The following is a 19542-nucleotide window of genomic DNA, read 5'->3' on the forward strand; positions in this document are numbered from 1 at the left end:
GCTTCTTTCCCTGGTGTACTGTTTAGAGTTACCCCACCCATCCATTTCCCCACAAACCTTACTGCTATACTGCAATATAGTATACAGACAGGCATGTAAATGCCTCACCCATTCCTTGGTAAGCATATTTAAAAATTAATTAAAATAATAATAATCCTACATTTCACCACAAAAAGCAACTACTATCTCTAGCACACTGTGCACAAAAAACCAAAGAACTTACCTGAAGCTTCAAGAAAAGTTGTTAGACAATATGCCCACTTCTGCCCAGGTAGAAGCCGAAATAATATTCTCATAACCTGGTATTACAGTCAATCCCCTGTTGGCTCAGTTGCCCATAGTGCATCATCACAAACCCCAGAATACTTGTTACATGACAAAAAATGCTGCAATTCTGTACGTGCCATTCTACCCACCCCTGGAAGCAAAAATGCAAAGCAAGAGTCTCCTTTGTAACTATTTCTAGTTCTTTGTATATATTAATCCTATTCCCTTCCAGAGGTTCTCCCTGTACCAGATTTCTGATATACATGTAAGGGTCAATTTTGAGAGTGAAGTAGTGACAAAAGTGGAGGCAGAAGGACACATTTCTGATTTATTTCACATCATGAAATATGGCCTAGAGTTCACACATTCCAATAGCTCAAATCAGCTGAGTGTGAGAAACCACCCAGGTGATGGACAGGAAACCCCACCAGCACCAGAACATCAGCATTTAGCCTGAACCAGAAAGCTGGTGCAATGAGCAGGGGGAAAACAGATCATTTCAAATGCAAGCTGGTTATGTAAGGAAGGAGGATGAGAATCCCAAGTACCAGCACAAGGGAAGTGCATGTGCGCTTTCAGGGCATTTTGTTTTGAACAGAAGTTGAGAACAATAAAACTGCAAGAATACTCAGGTCTGGGACTGCTCCAGCCACAATCCTCTAAGGCACAATTTTCTTTAGAGAATATTCTCTCAAACAAAAACCTACACTCACAGTAAAGCCATTCTCTAGTAGCACAAATAATGACGCTAGGAAAAAAAAATCAAAATTAATAAAGTATTTAGCCAAATACAATTTCAGTAAGAAGTGTGCCACTTTTAAAACTAACTTTAAAGAAATTCAACAATATTTTTCCCATGGTTTCTTTACTTTCTTTAGAGACCATATTCTGTGGCCTGCTAGAAATTGCTAATGCTCAACCTAAGTTTATCAAAGTTCAACACAACATAGCTCTTCATCTAATTTACCTTAAGATCAACAGATCTTTAACAAACATAACCTACAAAAGAGTAAGATCACTTAAAGAATAACAATATTAAAGCATTAAGATTATGAGCAGTAAAACAGTGACCTTGACATTGCTCAGGAACATCCTAAAAACATTGACTTAGGAACTGGGAAGACATACTAAGGAGTATCCCTCTTCCCATAGTGATTACTACTGGCCCCTGCCATAGGCAGCATGGAATTAACTCCATCCATCTCTGCTTTGACATACTCTACATGTGAAGGCTTCCCTTCCAAAATAATCCATTTGGGAGTTCACAATTAAAGACTCTTTATGTTAGACTACTGTGGAGTTCGCCTCAGTTCTCTAGGCTTTACAAATCAGCTGGGATGACACGCAATCAAGCACAGCTCAACTACTCGGGGTTCACTTTTGTGCATCAGCATGGTAGAACTACGGCTGAAACTGAAACACAACAGGCACAGCAAGCTGCGCTGCAAAGAGCTGGTCACGCTCCTGGTCACACTCCACAGAGGTGACTGAGACCACAGCTGACTCCTCAATTCTGCTACTGTTACCTCTACTGCGAGATCTCAGTAGTGTGATACAAAGATTAAAATGCAAATCATTGGGAGATCAATTCTCATTAATCCAAGCTGACTCTCGCTACATGAAACCAGCACAATTTGGTGCATGATCCAATGATGCCTTTTCCTAGTCTTAAAATCAGGAATGAAACACAGTTAGAAGGGAAAAAGGGGTTTTACCTTGGTATTTATTTCAAGGATCTTTAGGTGCACCACATCCAGGTGGAATATCCGAAATGCACACCGCAATGCACACACACGATAGATTGGGTATAACATTATCTACAAAAGGGAGTTCCTGACAAATAACCTATGGGAGTTACGTACTGAGTCTCAGAGAAAGCAGGAGAGGGCAATCAATAAACGACTGAGAATCATGACACCACCATTACTGGGTTTCTTTTCCCTCTAGTTCATTACATCCTCATTCAGTAAAGGAAAATAGTTGTTCACAGCTTTTTCCCTTAAATTATCTCTTACCTACTACACTAGGAGCTGAAGTACAGGCAATATCTGAGCTGATCCACAGGTCATTATCCATCTGACAAATTTGCTTTCTGTCACACTATTTTTTTTTTTTTTTTTTTGCCATGGTCCCTAGCACTTAAAACACAGTTTTGCTGACAATACAAAGGGTTTACTGACACAGCTCTGCTGGCAAATCCTACCAGTGCAGATACAGCTTAGATTAGTAAAAACCACAACCTCTGACCATGATAACTGCAACTGTGCTAGGGCTTTACTGGTTAAGTACTTTTATAAAGAGTGCTCTTTCCTTCACACTGCCAGCCAGCATCAGTACACCATCAATCAAGTGTCCAATTTTCCCAAGTTAGCTGTGTGGAGGTGCCTTTTAGTACAGAACTCTCACACAGCTCATCCTCAGACAAAATTCCCTGCTTCCTCTGAAGTATGCTGTACCAAGGACAATGTGGCAAATGGGAACACATCACTAAGAACAGCAAAATCAGAGGGTAGCCAGAAGAAATTTTTCCCCTAACTACTCAAGACCAAGAATTAATTTTGGGCATCACCTGAAAGACAAAACAACTCAATGCATTACAGGCCACAGCACATCAGTGATATTCAGACACACATCTATCTCACTGCTATCAAGACACCAGAGTGTTTGCAAGAAATAAACTCATGAGAAGCAGCTGGCTGAAATGCAGCCTGATATCCAGGGTTCGGGAAAGAGACAACACTTTGATAATGTATTATGCCCCACAAGAAGTGGTGCTCCTCAGGGGTCACAACTGGACTGGCACTGTTCGGATGTGTGTCAGCAACATGGACAGTGGGACTGAGCACACCCTCAGCAAGGGTTGCTGATCACATCAAGCTGTGTGGTGCAGCCAGCACGCTGGAGGGAAGGGATGCCACCCACAGGGTCTGGACAAGCTTGAGACATGGGCTCATGCAAACCTTATGAAGCTCAACAAGGCCAACTGCAAGATCCTGCAAGTCGGACAGGGCAATCCCGAGCACAAACACAGTCTGGGCAGAGAATGGATTGAGAGCATCCCTGCCCAGAATGACTTCGGGGTGGTGATTGATGAGAAGCTCAACATGACATGGCAATGTGCACTGTAGCCCAGAAAGCCATCCATGTCCTGGGCTGCATCACAAGCAACGTGGCCAGCACGGTAAGGGAGGGGATTCTGTCCCTCTACTCCATGCTGGTGAGACCCCACCTGCAGTGCTGCACCCAGCTCTGAGGCCCCCAGCTTATACGGAACATGGACCTGCTGAAGCGAGTCCAGAGGAGGCCATAAAGATGATCAGAGGACTGGAGCAACTCTGCAGTGGAGACAGGCTGAGAGGCACAGTTGTTCAGACTGGAGAAGAGAAGGCTCTGGAGAGACCTTAAAGTACCTTCCAGTCCCCAAAGGGGCTACAAGAGAGCTGCAGAAGGGCTTTTGAAAAGGGGGGATGGCTTCAAACTGAAAGTAGTCAGGGTTGGATTAGGTATTACGAATTAATTCTTCCCTGTGAGGGTGCTGAGGCCCTGGCACAGGTTGCCCAGGGAAGCTGTGGATGCCCCATCCCTGGAAGTGTCCAAGGCCTGGCTGGATGGGGCTCTGAGCAATTTGGTCTGGTGAAAGCTGTCCCTGCCCAAGGCAGGGGGGCTGGAGCTGGACAGTCTTTACGGTCCTTTCCCAATCCAAACCATTCAATGATTCTATGATAAAATTATGTCCCTTTTCAACTAAACAACAAACCATTACTGAATTGGTGATCAGATTTTGTGCCAAGATAACAAACAAGCAAGCAGAAAAACTAGACCTTAAAGGATAATTCACTCCATTCTCCCAAGAAAAGAGCCAGCCATTGCAATACAGAAATTTCACATAAATAATTTCAACATCACAATATACCTTAAGTGGTGGTAGAAAAGTGTACTTTGCACAGTTCCCCTAAAGCACCTCTCTTTCTTCTGCCGGTTTAAATGTTTGGTCTAAATCTTCAAAGTCAACTAATGGATTCAACTCCTGATACATAAACCACACCACATCTCAACTGCCAAGATAGGTGTGTTCCTTTGGGGCAAGGCAGATCACAGAGCACAGAAAGATACCTTTAAGAGCAGAGATGATGCCTCCCAGGATTAAGAGAACTATGCAAGTCACAAACCTTTAGGAGAGATGAAGTGAGAGTCATAACATTTAACACGATGCCATTGTATTTTCCTTTTGTAGATTTTGAGGTAGAGGGAGAAGAGTTTCAGCTAACCCATGAACTCCATGTTATGAAATGCTCTGCAGCACAGGAATCAAAAAGGGGCAATGATCTAGATTGCTCCCAAAATGTGCTCAAGCTCTTGCCATGGCAACCTAATTAAGAGTCGTCTGATGACTCACAAGACACCAGTCCAAAGATTGATGTTACAGAAGGATACTTCAGCATACACACTCTGAAAATCCAGCTGTTCCTGAAAAACCCAGGTCAAAATCCTTACCCCTCCTGACACCACCTGAGAGTTTCAGTTACTCAACGTTATTGCATATTAATGAAAACAGAAGATAAACAATGTGTCAGACGTCTGTGATGATCTATCAGCTATGCTGATACACACTACTTTTCATCTGTCTTTCTCTTTTTGGGGACACTTGAGTTCTCTTTCCAAGTAGACCATATTACGCTAAGCAAACTTCTCTGCTGCCATCACAGTAACAAATACAAGAAAGTAACCACCTTGGAACACAGGCTGAAAGTCTTCATAAAAAGTTTAACATTTAAATTTATTCCAGCCAAAACTCACAAGATAGTACACCTTATGGTTCCTGCTTGCTTTTGACCAAAAGTTTCAAAAAGCATGTTTGCATTTAAAGAAAAAGGAGGCTGGAGGGAATACCACAGCAGAAGGACACCCTTCCGAAAGAAAGATTTCCCAACTGATTTGACTTCAAAGCAACTCGCCGTAGCTGCTGTAGATAGGACTCTCCAAGGAAGAAGAGCCCTGAGGCTTCACAAATATAACTGAAACCAGCACTGTTGATATGCCCTATACAGGAGTCAGCACCTCTCCTGAAACACACAGAGAGGCCCTCAAATGAAAAACTGGCTGAGAGCTACCTGTCTACAGACAGCAAGTGAAAAACAAGGTTTGGAACAAGAAGTGACTAATGTGACTAATATTAGATCAACTAACATGGTGGGAAGCACCTCTGAGGGACAGTTCCCTTAATTAATCTGCTAAGAAGAGCTGGACTGAAAAGGGAACTATCAAATTGGTTCACAATACTAAAATAAGTGCTTCCAATTTTCCTCTAATGCAATTACTGTGCAATGCTACCAAGAGAAACTTGAACACTACAAAAGAAGTTTCCATCTCTACAAGTTTACCCAAGGAATGATCACACATCATGTCTGAAATGACTGAAAAAAATATTCTGAAGGACAGTAATTCTTCTAAAGGTCTGACACCAAGCTCAGGTAGAAATACTTGCATTTTAGCTGATACCTACACTCCTAACATTGTGCATTTTTACTTATTTCAGCTATGTCAGTATCCTGTCAGTATCCTTAGGGCTATGTGGATGAACAAAACAAACACCCCACAACCCTCAAAATTATAAATTGGTGCAACAGAGTCACATAATTTTATTAAATTAGGGATTATAAAAATTACTTAAATAGGAGTTTACAACAGTACAATGTCATCAGTTTCTGTATCACTAAGAGGCTTCAATCAAACAAGAGCTCTATAAACAATCAGTCAAGAAATCAAAATTCACATCCTCAATAAACTCCAGTTATTAAAAAACTTTGTTTTTTTTAAAAAAACCTCTTTTCTACGCTGAAAGACTTCTTCTAATTACAAGGGTGAGTCAAAAGAAACCATAACTCTCCCAAAAAAGTCTATATTGCAGTTCCATTTTTAACACTAAAACTAATCAATGTATTAAGAAAATGCTAAATTTAAGAAGAAAGTAAGGTTATGCTTTTAAGAGTCTGGTTTAAAACTACAGGCTAAAGGTTTGACTGCAGTCAAAATGGACTCTTATGAACTCTGTAAGATAACAAAAGAATCACAGAATGGTTTGGCTTGGAAAGGACTAGACTAGGTTGCTCAGAGCCCCATCCAACCTGGCCCTGAGCACTACCAGGGACGGGGCACCCACAGCTGAACATCCCCAGCTCTCTCAGCCTGTCTCCACTGCAGAGGTGCTCCACCCTCTGACCATCCTCTGGCCTCCTCTGGACTCTCCAGGAGGTCCACATCCTTCTTATACTGGGGGCCTCAGAGCCGGATGCAGCGCTACAGGTGAGGTCTCATGAGAGCAGAGGGGCAGAATCCCCTCCCTCGCCCTGCTGCCCTCACTGCTTGTGATGCAGCCCATAAACTGTAATGCAACCTCTACATTCCCTGAAAATTACAAAAATAAAAAGGCAGGCAGTGACAATTTTGGAATCTGACCAACCATCCATTAGAAACAGAGGTAAATAAGGGGATTTCACAGAATTCAGATGTCTTGAAATCTGTAAAAATAATTCTTCACTACTAAGCCAAACAAGATTTAAATAAACAATGTGAGAGACACTGTAATTTATGGATTTTCAAACTATCCCTTTTAGCTCCTAAAATATACATTTTAATTTTCCCTTCACAGTCATTTTGAAATTAGTTTAGCTTGGCTATCTAATTTAGGGACTTGCTCAAGATCTGGATTTTCTGAGGTTTTGTATAAATCTCAGAGGCATCAATCCACAACACTGAAAGTTAGAGTACCATAATGAATACAAGTGACAAGCTGTAGAAACTTCTGCTGTACTTACTAACATTTCTCAATGCCTGTTAGTAATTCTGAAAGTTAAAAATAGCCTATTTAGAGAGAAAAGCTTCTGTATTTCTGGCCAACAATCATTCTCCTTGTTCACTAAAGAGCTCAAGAACAGCTACTTCTGAAACACAGATTTGACATTTCTTCCTAGATTTGATACTGTTAAGTCCCCAACCTGCATAAACATGAGGAGTGACTGCCAGTGCTAAAGGGAGAGCAGAACTACTCTTCAGACTCCACTCCAACAACTCTGAGACCTTACCCAATACAGTTCCTAAGAGAAGCAAAGAGTCTTGCATGGTCAGCCTCATAGCAAGACACGAATCCATCTTTGTTGGATCTAAACTATAAATCCAGGCCCATATGGCTGTTAACATTTTTTTTATTTTTACACATCTACACACACATATAAGTTCCCAAACAAGAAGGAAAACTCACTAAACAGAGTTTATTTCTCTTTCAGAGAGAAAAAAAAAAATGTATATAATGGCAGGAAGTAATAACTACGATCACAAATTAAGAAGTTGGGGAGTTGCAGGCTGTTTGGTTTTTCCAGGTTAAAAGAATGAAGAAAATAGACATGCAATTCTCTCACAGAACTTAAAACTTAAATACACTCATAAGTCTGTCAGCATGCACAAATGCCCTGAAGTTTTTGTGACTTTTTGGGAAAATATTCCATAACCCTGTAATGAAGAGGCTCTTTTGGATCTAATGATGTTAAACCCATCACCACAACTCATGAGTTAAGGGTAACACCAGTCAGACAGCACAGCTATGCCAGGACTCTGCCCAAAATGCTCTGTGAATGGATGCAGTTCCTAAGTGAAAAACTGTTTACTCCTGCTCCACCCTATTACAGAGTTAGCAGAGTTTGGATATTGCTCAATGTCAATTACAGACATAAAACGGAACTATGTTAGTCAATTCTGATGAGTCAATCTACTGCTTTTCTTAGAGATTACGAATCTAAATAATCACCTCCAGAACAGCACTTGTTTAGCCAACACAGACTATTTTCAAGAAGCTGTCTTTGCTGTCAATCATTACCTCTGTAATTCATGGAAAAAGACTATTTGCCCTGGTGAGTAGAGCTTGTGTTTGCTTTCGATCATATTTTAAGAAAAGTTGAACTTCTCAAGTTCATATTTGAACCCTCAAACCCAACAGCCAACACTTGATTTAAGGTTTTCCAAATATCTCAATTATTTGAGTTTTCCCCAGTTGTATTTTTTTAAGAGAAGCCTTCATTCATTTCACTGACAAACTATACTAGACTACAAAAAAGGAAAATTTCCATAGGAACTTCTCCTTTTTTAAAAGCTGGAAAGCAGGCAACAAGGCAGAGGGCAGCAAAACCAGGTCCCTCAGACAAGACTCCCAAGTACTGCCTCAGGCAGCAGAATCCTATCCCAAATCTTCCTTTCTCATTAGGCAACACATAACCCAGGTGCCTAACGTGGTCACTGCTGAGTGTTCATCCTCTTCTGGAAGCCCAAAATGAGATTCCAAGACTAACAACCAATATCACAGCAGCAGTTCAGGTGCCTGATGGACAAACACCACTGTGAATGCCCTAAAACAGCACAGCTGGTCTCCAACTGCCCTTTCGGAAAATCACAAACCTCTAGAGCAGGTGCCTTGGAGTATCTAAAATAAAACTAGATATCTATGCTTAGGCAACTGAATTTCACATCACAAATGAGTGTCACTGGAAAAAAAGTTTAGAAAGTGCGTGTTTCTCAAGTGCTCCACCAGACAACACACACAACAATCACACACTCAGAGGAGGAAATTCTCTGTGCTTAAGCATCATTCCCTGAAAAAAGGGGGGAGAAGCACCATGCTGCTGAAGAACACTGTGAAATGTACTGTCATTAGTATCTCTGAACCAAAGAAAAACCCCCAAGGACCTGGATCCTCCTGTCTTCTGAGAACTGAGTTTTACTCAGTAAAGCAAAAGACCAAATACACTGCAACTAAACAAGTACATTCAAAGGATGTATGTGCACTGAGCTCAACAAACCTGGAACCAATCACATAAACTTTTTGTACCAAATCAGTATAAGTGAAGCGAGGTTTGGGATATTTGCTAATTTCTGAGAGATTAACTTTGCTTTCTCAACATTTGTCTAATATAGCACCAAGCATATACAAAGTCTTTATCAAGAATCGTGCCTCAAGTGACCTCCTCCAAGATATCTCTTTAAATTCTCCTGAGAAGTTTCTCTATCACTACCCAACACCAGTCAGAAGAAACTTAGGACTTGAATAGCAGGTGTGACGGGTTAGAAGAACCATACATTCATAAACTGTGTGGGAGAGACTGCTCAGGCATCACTGTGTTACACTCAGTGCATGTCTGCATCACTAAGGTCTCTTTTACAATAAAACCCCCCTCATTTTCTTTGCTAAATTTTTCCACCTCTGTGAACAGACTTTGCTTTTGCTTATTCTTTGTCTATACATGATATTCAATAAAGTCATAATGTTATGTGGTGGTAATTTTATAAATGATTGCAATACATCAAAGAAAAAAAAAATCTTCTGACATCTATGAAAAGGAGTATCATCTGCCAGAGCAGTAACTTCACATGTTACAGTCAAAAGTAAAATATAATGACACAAATAACTTTCGCCTCATTTCTACAAGTGTAGCAAAACCTCCTGAAACTGCTTACCCGGGGGAAGAGCTCAGAGCTTCCACTGCAGCAGGATGCTCTGAATGTGTGTGATCAGCACACACATCTACCACTCCATACAAGGTATCACTCATAACTCAGTGTCTACAGACTTTTTCCCAAAGCAAGCTCCTCGGCAGATGAGCTGAGAAGCTGCTGTGGCTCTGAATGAATATTTGGAAAAATATATCCATCCATGAGAAGTTTCCCAGGTGCACTCTTGGCCAGGAAAGTAAAGAGAAAATGACAGAGAAAGTTGCACAGTTGAAGCAACACTGGCTGCAAGAGCTGGCTGGGGTGTCAGAGGGACCTTCTACCACTCTCTGTGCAAGTGCCTTTCCTCCCAAATCTATGCACTGCCATGCTTTACTCAAAAGTCAGTAAATAAACAAAGAAAACTCTTCAGAAAGGTATTTCTTCAGATGTCAAGCTCTTTGTCTGGGCAGCTCTAGCAGCCAGAAAAAGATCACGCATTCCACGTTTCTGGAAATGCTTCCCCATTTTTTTCATTCTATGTTTTAACACAGATAAACTTCACAGGAGATAAGGCATTTCACACATGAGTGACTGAACATAAGTACTGTTCTCACAGTCGCACACATTCAACTCCCTGAAAAGCTGACAAATTAATTCTATTTAATTTATAGCCAAGTTCTATCTTAGCTATTTTTAAGTTTCATGTTTCAAATCTTGCAGGGTTTCCAGTTAAATTTATAGTTACATTCTCTTAGTAAGAAAAAACAAATTGTTATCAATACTGACTAAAAAAAAATACACAACAGGGCAAGGATCAAAAGCAGCAGAACAATTTTTCACTGATGCAGCCATTTCCCACACTTGGCAGTATACCTGAATGTTTTAAAACATCCAATGTTTTTAACATTTAAGTAGTAACTCATAAATATCTTCATCTAAAGATGTTTGTGAACCTAGAAAAACATCTTAAACTAATACTACAGTTCTCTACTAATTATAACTCACCAATTTTTGAACTGTCTTGCTATATTTAACCTTTTGGTGATGAATTCTCTGAGTGTTTGAAGGGGAGGGAAGGATTACAGAGGAAACGGATCTTTAGAAAGGATCTTGGAATTTAACTACAAGTAGCAGAATTTCAATAAACAGAAAGATTAGCTACAACATTCAGTAATACCCCCAGAATTTTATGCCCTTGTGGATAGGCTTAATATTTGCTTTTTTTTAGCAAATTTGAAATCAACAGTCAGGAACTTTTTTTAGGATCTTTTGATTATATCAAACATAGCTAGAATATTCAGACCACGGGAGTTAGAAAGCAAACTGCAGTTGTTTATTTAAACCTAAGCAATTTACTTCCTAAATTAACACTGTCTGAAAAAAAGAGGCCATGAAGACTGTTGAGGAATGACCGCAGTTATTCCTGTAAACACACAGAATTTTGGCTGCTTCTAGTTTGGTTCAATCCTGAATTCAAGCCTTTATAAGGAGTATTTAAATAGGGGCAAATGAATGTGTTATTTTATCACAAGGTGCAATAAGGAAAGCACATAAATCTGCTCAGGCTAAAGAAAGACCAAACTCACATGACACCAGTGTAAGCCTTAGGTACTCCTGATCGTGCATTTAACAGCCCAGCTCAAGTCCTTTAAAATAATTCAAGACAGCCTCATCTTCTAATTTAACCTTTGTGTTTGCACTTGGGGGGTGGGGAGGGATCTCAGCATAAAGTTTCACCTTCTCACTGCAGACATTCAGCTTCCTTTTGGCTCACACCTCTGCACCTCGTGGTGCCAGAAGCATGGTATTGAGAGAAAACATGGGCAAAGAGAGAACTAAACACACAAAATTTCAACTGTACAATGCAGAAATTATAGTATTTGAAAAATATTCAACTCACATTTTTGCTTTGCACATTATTTACATAAATAGCTGCAGGCTGTTGTGGAACTATTAATTTTGAAGGAACAGATGAGTCAAATCTTATTTTTGATAGGTAACTGCAAGATGCCTCCAATTAGACAAAGATAATCATACTTTAATAGCTGCTCTTGTAATTAAACCATATTACACAGCGTCACAAGTACAGAAAAGCAGGGCCAGAAGCCCCCTGCTTCAAAGCAGCACCAGCTATTAGAGTACCTTTCTGAAACTCTACCAAAAAAAACCATCATTTTAGCAAGCGTCTAGAGCATGTACAGAGATTATCAGCTTTCAGAAATATTTTACACAAAAAATTAGGCTGCAAGCAATTCATGTAAAAAATCCACAAAAACTCAACAAAGAAATAATTCAGAAGGAAAGACACTGGCCAGTAATCCTCATATTCACCAAAATGCCATAAAAAAACCTTAGCAAGTGTAGCACGTACAGGGTAACAGTCAAGTCTCATTCAACTACCAGCCATTAATTAATAAGAGCTACATTAGCTTCCACGATAGAATGCAAAATAGATATCATTCCCTCCTGAATACACCAATCAAGGAATTCCAAGAGGTGCAGTTTTAATATTATCACACCCCACTGGGAATATACATTTGTCTGGGCTTGATAATACCCAAAGAGCATAATTATCTCTCAAAGACATACTGTCACAAAGTATTACTCAACTGCTGCTTTTATTTAGTCTCCTTTATTTGTAAATACATATATTTTTAAAAGTATTAATCCTGTTTTGTAATTCCCCACCTACAACCATGCGTTCAATGCACACAGAACACATCAAAATTTCAGAACTCTGTGTCAACATAAAGAAGAGAATGTAATTAAACTTAAGAGAAAAAAAATCAATGCTGTCAGTGTTCAGAAAAATTCAGCAGCATGCTAGTCCATATGTACAAACTCACATTCCAAGACTTTATGCTGCTTGGTCCCAACACCACCAGACATGATCCCTTCCTGTCCCAAGGTACTTCTGTGTGACCAATGAAAGCCCCAACAACAGGTATATTACACTACAAATGAGATCCACATTAAATACAAATAAATTTAAGCCATGTGCATCCTAGCTGGCTGACCCAATAGTTTCCCACACTACAGGAAAACCATGAAGCTAACTGTGAAATACAATATTCTTACAACATCGAGTCCATGGCAGACAGAAACCTACCAAGACACCATCATGCCACTTATAGATCACATTAGCTGCCAATTTCTACAGGACAACTGAAAAGAACAAAAAATCAAGTTACTCCTGAGCCCAGAACAGGTACCATGCTTATTCTACTTCACAAAATATTTCTTGGCCTTTTTTCTATCCGTGCAGTTAAAGGCATGTGCCACATCAACGGGTGTTAGGTCATAGCTATTAATTAAAGGTACACAGTGTTTCAAATAGTAAAAATCTATTATTTAAAAGCTTTGATACCAAGGTGCAAGCTCAAGATGTTAAATTTCCTCTGACTACATGAGCTGTAGGTGTTAAAAAGGAAGAGACACTTCCTGATGAACCACACTGCTAAGAGTCTTGAATTAACCATTTCTGACAGGTGAGTTTAAAAAAAACCCACGTGCAGGCAAAACTTTACAACATTTTGATGTTAACTAAATTTCATTTCTGACCGACACTGAAACTGTTCTTCCACGCATTGTTATTTGCCTCACTGAAACTGAAGAGCCTAGGTCATGTAATTTAATCTTTGACTCATCATGCAAATTAAATCACACCATTCCCACAAGACAGCATATAGGTTTTAAATAAATCCTCGGCACCTACATGATCCCTCACCAAAAATTAAAATTTAAAAAATTTTAAAAACACCAAACCGGATACATCCTAGTTTCAATACCAGCAGCATTCCACGGATTTGCAGGCAAAAAAACAATGGCAAAACTTTTCTTATTCTATAGAACAGAGAGATCACGCTCTGTTAGCTGTCTGTAGGGCAGTCTGCAAAGAAAATAGGCTCTCAGCAGCCCTCACGCACAGCTACTGCTGCGGAGGCCTATCGGGGCTACCACCAGGAACAACAATTGTAGGAAGAGGCCTCAGACCCGGACCCCGAGAGGCCGCGTAAGGCAGTGCCGGCTCCACACCTCCGGCCACTTCGTGCAGCCAAGGCCGTAACAAAGAGCGGTGGTCGCCGGGAGCGCCCCCGGCCCTGCCCCGCTCTGCCGGGACAGGCGCTGCCCCTCCGCCCTCCTCGGGAGCGGCCCGGACGCTGCGGTTCGCTCCGGGGCGAGCCGTGCGCGGCTTTACGTTGATCGTTCCCCGGGGTCGGCGTCTGAGGAGCTCGGGGACCGGGGCGCTGCCGCACGGGAAGCGCAGCCCTGGCCGTGCCCTTCCCCTCGGGCTGCCCGGCCGTGCCACACGGCACCCCCGGAGCAGCGGCTGCGATCCCCGGACCTGCCCTCTGCCCAGGCCGGCAGGACTCGGCCGGTCCCTGCCAGCGCCGAGCGGGGAAACGGGCCCGGAGCGCGACGGGCACCGGCCGGGCCGCGCTACCCGCGGCCCGCAGGGCACGGCCCGGCCCCGCGTCGGACAATGCCCACGGCTCTCGCCCCCCACGACCCCGGCCTCCCCAGTACCTGTGCGTCCGGCGGGCCCCGCCCGCCCGGTGGCGGCTCTCGGCTCCGGCGCTGCGGCTGCGGCAGAGGCGGCGCGGCCCCGGCTCGCCCGGCCCGTCCCCCCCGCCCCGCGCTCCGCGGCGTCGCACCGGCCCGGCCCGGCCCTCCCGCCCGCGCTTCCGCCCGCGCCTGCCCCACAGCGCCCCCCGCCGGCGGGGAGGACCAAGGGCGCCGCCCGCGCCTAGCGGCCCCGAGCCTTCCCCACGTTTTCGTTCTTTCCTCGTTTTATTGTTCACGGTGCTTTTTATCATTATTAGAGTCACAGAGCCACCAAGGGTGGAAGACACCTTTCGGATCATCCGGTCCAACCATCCACCCAGCACTGCCACTGTACCACTGAGCCACTAACACATCACTCAGCACCAGGTCCAGACGCCTCTTGAGCACCTCCGGGAGTGGGGACTCCACCACCTCCCTGGCAACCTGTTCTGATGCCTGACCTCCCAAGCAGGGAAAAATATGTTTCTAATATTTAATCTGAATCTCCCGCCTCAGCTTAAAGCCATTTCCTCTGGTCCTCTCACTGCAGACATGGCAGAAGAGGCTGGCCCCATCATCTCACTACAGCCTCCTGCCAGGGAGTTGTACAGAGCAAGGAGGTCCCTCCGGAGCTCTTGGAGACTAAACAACCCCAGTTCCCTCAGCCACTCCTCGTAAGACAAGTTTTCTAAGCCTCTCACAACCCTAGGTGCCCTTTGCTGGACACACTCCAGCACCTCAATGTCCTTTCTTAAGTGAGGGGCCCAAACCTGTGCACAGAACTCGAGGTGCAACCTATTCCTTTATTCTTTATTAGTAGTTAAGAGTCTTTGTAATGATTATTTAAATTCTATTTATTGGTATTTATTTGTTTGTTATTTGTGCTTACTATTCTTTTCATCATCATCATCAACTACTATTTCATCTATTCATCTTTTCATCATTCTTACATCTTTTCATCTTACCCTCCTCTGCCCTGCCTTCCTGCAGACCCTTTACACCCTCTGTAGTGTCACAAAACTTTTCTATGCCGTGACCCTCAGGGCTTCAGTGTGGGGTTGGAACTTGGCATCATGCCTTGGACATGGGCTGATTGTCTTGATGCATCAGGTGCTGGTGATTTACAGTCTGGAGGTTTTCTGCAGTCTCCATCATGGCATGGACAGACTCCAGACTGGTTTTCTGTCCCTGTAAGTAATACTTATCTATTGTTGTCACCATGATAAATGCAAATTAGCCTGGATGGAGAAAAGCCCACACCTCTCCCAGCATAGATCAAGTTGATATTGTCCATTAGTGTGGTATAATATGTTTAAAGCAGAAAATACATTTTTAATGGAACAAGTCACGAATTTCTTACAAGCCACAAGGTGAAACCTTGTCCCAGGAGGTCTGATGCAGTATGCAGCCATGCTTTCCCAAAATGTCCGTAAGCTTCTTGTGAGCCGACAGCTTCTACCTTCAGCTTCTTTTTGATTACATGTCTCCACATCCCCTTGCTGCACTTCCTCATCTCATTGCTGGGGACGGTTTGGGTTGGGCTTCTCGATGCTGTAATGTTTTCCTGCAGCAGCGTGTTGCTGCTCTGAACTCCACATGTCACAGTTCCCTGCAGGTGAACTTCACATGTCGGTGGGCAGAGCTGCCTCTTGACCTCTTGGGGGTCTCCTTAACCCATTTACTTCATCAGCTGTGTGCTACAGCTCAGACATGGAAAAACAAACCTGACCACACTTGCAGCCATCCCTGCATCCAACAGCACGGGAGCACAGAGAGGCTGGCACTGGGCGGTGGGACTGGGCAGCGGCAGCAGCACTGGTTCCATGGGGATACTTCCCTGGACAGGTACCACGGGCTCCAGGTCCAGCCTGTCAACACGCTGGGACCACAGAGGGGCTACCCCAGCCAACCCTGCCATGCTCAGCACCTCATGGGACAGGACGTGGGGGGATAAACAAGTGTGTGTGTGTATGCATAGTATAGCTTTATATATACTTGCTAATATCCCTCAAATATATACTTGCTGTTATATAAAGATGTAAGAGATGCAGCAGCACTGGACCTGAAGCAGGTGGGGTCATGGTGCCTGTGCAAGGTGACGGGACCTCCGTGGTCACCTGGACCCACGGCGTGCAGTCAGCAAAACGCTGGCAGTTCGTATATCCCACTTGTGAGCTGGGAATAGTTGATTTCAAAGCCAACATGGAAAGGATGTGTATGTCTGAGTTCAAATTGTTAACCCATACTTAGGCTAAAAACATTCAAGTTTAAACATACAATAATAGGGTACTGAGAAGAGAGGAGATGGCGCTAAAGGCAAGCACTGTTAAAGGGATTCAATACCAGCTCCTGGAGAATAGACACTACTGCTTTACAAATGACCACTGGAAAAGAGATCATGCCAGAAATGGGCTCAGTGCAATCACCAACCCTGAACATTGCAGAGAAATCCCTGAGCAGAGAGAGCATGATTTTTCTAAGCTCTTAGAAGCAGGGATTAAATACAGCATGTGAGAGAGCTCTTAGCACACTAATGATTCGCTAATTCACAGCCATGACTGAGAGATCCATTGTGAATTAATTAATCCTTGCAAATTAGGAAGTGAGTAAACATTAAAAAAATCCAAGTTACTTCACTGGGGGGAAAAAAAAGTATTTAGAAAGGCAAGCATGCCGGTGCTTTGCTTAGGAAGGACAGTGCTGAATGGGATCGTGGGGCTTTCTGCTGCTGGTGGGAGGCCCAGGAGGCCTACAGCTCAGCTCTAATGCCTCTCATCACCATCCCACATTGAAAAATAGCAAAACTGGGGAAAAACGGTATGTCAGCCTGTAAAATTAATCCTCCTTCAAGCAGCTCCATTTTGCTCCCCTCTTTTCTTCCCTCAGACCTTACCTCACGCAGGCGTCCTCCTGGAATGCCACGGCAGCTCTCCAGGGCTGCCCGCCCTCAGTTCTCCACACGGCCCTGTAACCCATTGCCTGCTTTGTCTTTCTTTTCCACAGGACACACGTGCCCTTTCCCTTCGTAGAGTGCTTCCTCCTCTCCCCCAGTCTCCTGCTGTGGCAGCAGGCCCCAAGTGCCTCTCATCATCTCCCATACAGCATCCCCCCAGCTCTTGCAGGTGGCCATGCACTTTTGGATGTCACTGCCCACAGCCCGAAGTTTTACTGGCAGTGTTACACATGAGAGCTCCCCACCAGGAGCCCCATTTGTACAGAGCTCAAACTGTGGAAGGAGCAGGGCAGGGAGTGCAGAAATAACTCCTGTGCTGTAGTTGTGTCACCCCTTGCCACGCGATGGGATGGAGGGGCTCTGCCACCTCCATGGCCATCTGAATAGGCATGACACAGATCACCTCAAGAAATGCTCTGGGTCGTCTTGCCAGCTGTCTGGACAAACACACAAGGAGGAGAGAACACAACCAACACCCACTTAATGTTTTAACTGGGCATGGGCATGGACTGGTATGATTCACAGAGCAGAGCCTGTGTGCCTGGTTCCTGACAAGGTGTTTCAGGGTAAAGGGGAGGAAATATTAGAAGTTGGGACAGCTGCAGTTATGCTGAATTTCTTCTGTTTAACGTTTGGCAGAAGAAGAATCCTGAGTCTTTCCATGGACTTTGAACCAAGCTGCAGTGGCTGAATTTAATCACCAGGTTTCACAAGTGCCTGTGACAGTTCCCAAAACTGCATTTCACCCGTTACTGCCTGGAGACATTCACTGCAGACTCTTGAAGCTTTTCTCAAAGAAACATCTGCGGGTGAGTATTTTTTTACCTTTCAGTTCATTCAATTAATACATAATGAGCAGACTCAGACCCCCAAAATCCTATTTACGGTAGAAAACACAAATAAATGTAATTGTCATATCAATTCATATCAATTAGGGGTTTTTTCCCTTATAGGGATTCCATGATTTATCTTTAATCCAAGGTTCCATTTCAGAATGAGAACACATTTTAAAAACATTATAGCAAATCACAAGAACTAAGGGTTAGCATGTAAATATTGTCAGAAAAGAAAAAACAATTACCTGAAGAATCATAGGAAAAAAATCTGTTGCAAATTCCTTTCCTGGAGAGCGAGTCATTTTAATAAACTTTTTATTACTGTGGAACAATTGAAAGTTATCTGTAAAGCACAGCATCCATTCCAGGAAGGATCTACTACTAAAGCCAAAACCAGGTTTCCATCAGCATGGTAAACATGAAAGGAAGTAACAGAAATCAAAAAACAAAAAAAGCAAGACAGCACTGTCATAGAATGTACTTCCTGAGCTAAAAAAAAACAAAAGTCAAATACATCCATTAATTCAGTAGAAGTGGAAGCAAGTACACTAAGAATCCCAAATCAAGCAGAAAGACACAAGGCTGTGAACACTGCTGAAAATGACTGTTGGTTTGGGGTTTTTTTTAGATGCTTCCCTGTCCATTTACATTTTAAAGAAATTACAAGGTTACTGACTCGGCTCATATTTGAATAGTGCTTGTTAAACTCTGAAGCTCACAGCCTCTGGATAACGCTGCTACGCACTTGCTTACCCCTTTACCCCTTCAAAGGGCTTTGCAGAAACTAATAAATTAGCTTTTACAGCAGAAACCTGTGACGGGCACAGGCTTAGTGCTGCTCTTCAGCTGGATTCGGGCTCAGCTGCTGGGGGCTGAGGTAGCACAGGAGCCCTTGTCACATCGTTTGACAACATCAGCAAATACATATAGGACCTTTCCTGAGACTCCCTAAAGCTTTTCTGCGCCTCTCCTTCTTCTCCTGATGAGATCCCTGGCTCCCCATGAGGAGAGGACTCCAGACCTCAGCTGTCCCAACCTTCAAAGTCAGGCACTGCCTTGGAAAAGGGCTACAAAATTGTATCTTCTGAAAATTGTCTGTGTGCAGGTGTGAGAGTGCATCGCTGTCGGCACATGTCTGTATGGACACACCTGGAATGGGGAGACAGAATGAAACATCACTTTTGAAACACAACAAGACACCCAGCTGATCACAGGCATTCTTCTGGAAAACTCCTCCGGGAACTCATATGTCTTGTGGCCTCTTTTGCTTTTTGACAGAGCAAACCTAGAGCACAGCTCCTCATGTTTAAAATAAACAAGTAAGAAAAAAAAAAAGGTTGTGACAGTGGGGGTTTTGTTATTATTTTACATGGCCTTGTTATGGAGAAGCCAAAACAAGCACAAACTCTGCTTTTCTTCTTCCCAGACCAGCCCATGGAGCATCACCCACCTTTCTCACAGCTC

General features: G+C 43.2%; 1 protein-coding gene and 1 long non-coding RNA gene across 2 annotated transcripts in view; one reads left to right on the forward strand and one right to left on the reverse strand.

Annotated features, from left to right (window-relative positions):
* The window catches only part of CAB39 (calcium binding protein 39), a 42683-nt gene extending 28330 nt beyond the window's left edge, over nucleotides 1–14353 (reverse strand). The window contains exon 1 of the mRNA XM_048314651.1: nucleotides 14272–14353. The gene's annotated coding sequence lies outside the window, so the exon portion shown is untranslated. The remainder of the gene's footprint in view (nucleotides 1–14271) is intronic.
* Nucleotides 14354–17010: 2657 nt separating this feature from the next.
* LOC125331134 lies at nucleotides 17011–19492 on the forward strand. The gene is made up of 3 exons (XR_007205869.1): nucleotides 17011–17106; nucleotides 17882–18051; nucleotides 19184–19492. It is a non-coding gene; the product is annotated as an uncharacterized LOC125331134 (long non-coding RNA).
* Nucleotides 19493–19542: the final 50 nt, after the last annotated feature.

Source organism: Corvus hawaiiensis, chromosome 10 (assembly GCF_020740725.1).
Source record: "Corvus hawaiiensis isolate bCorHaw1 chromosome 10, bCorHaw1.pri.cur, whole genome shotgun sequence".
In the NCBI taxonomy this organism is placed as follows: Eukaryota; Metazoa; Chordata; class Aves; order Passeriformes; family Corvidae; genus Corvus; species Corvus hawaiiensis.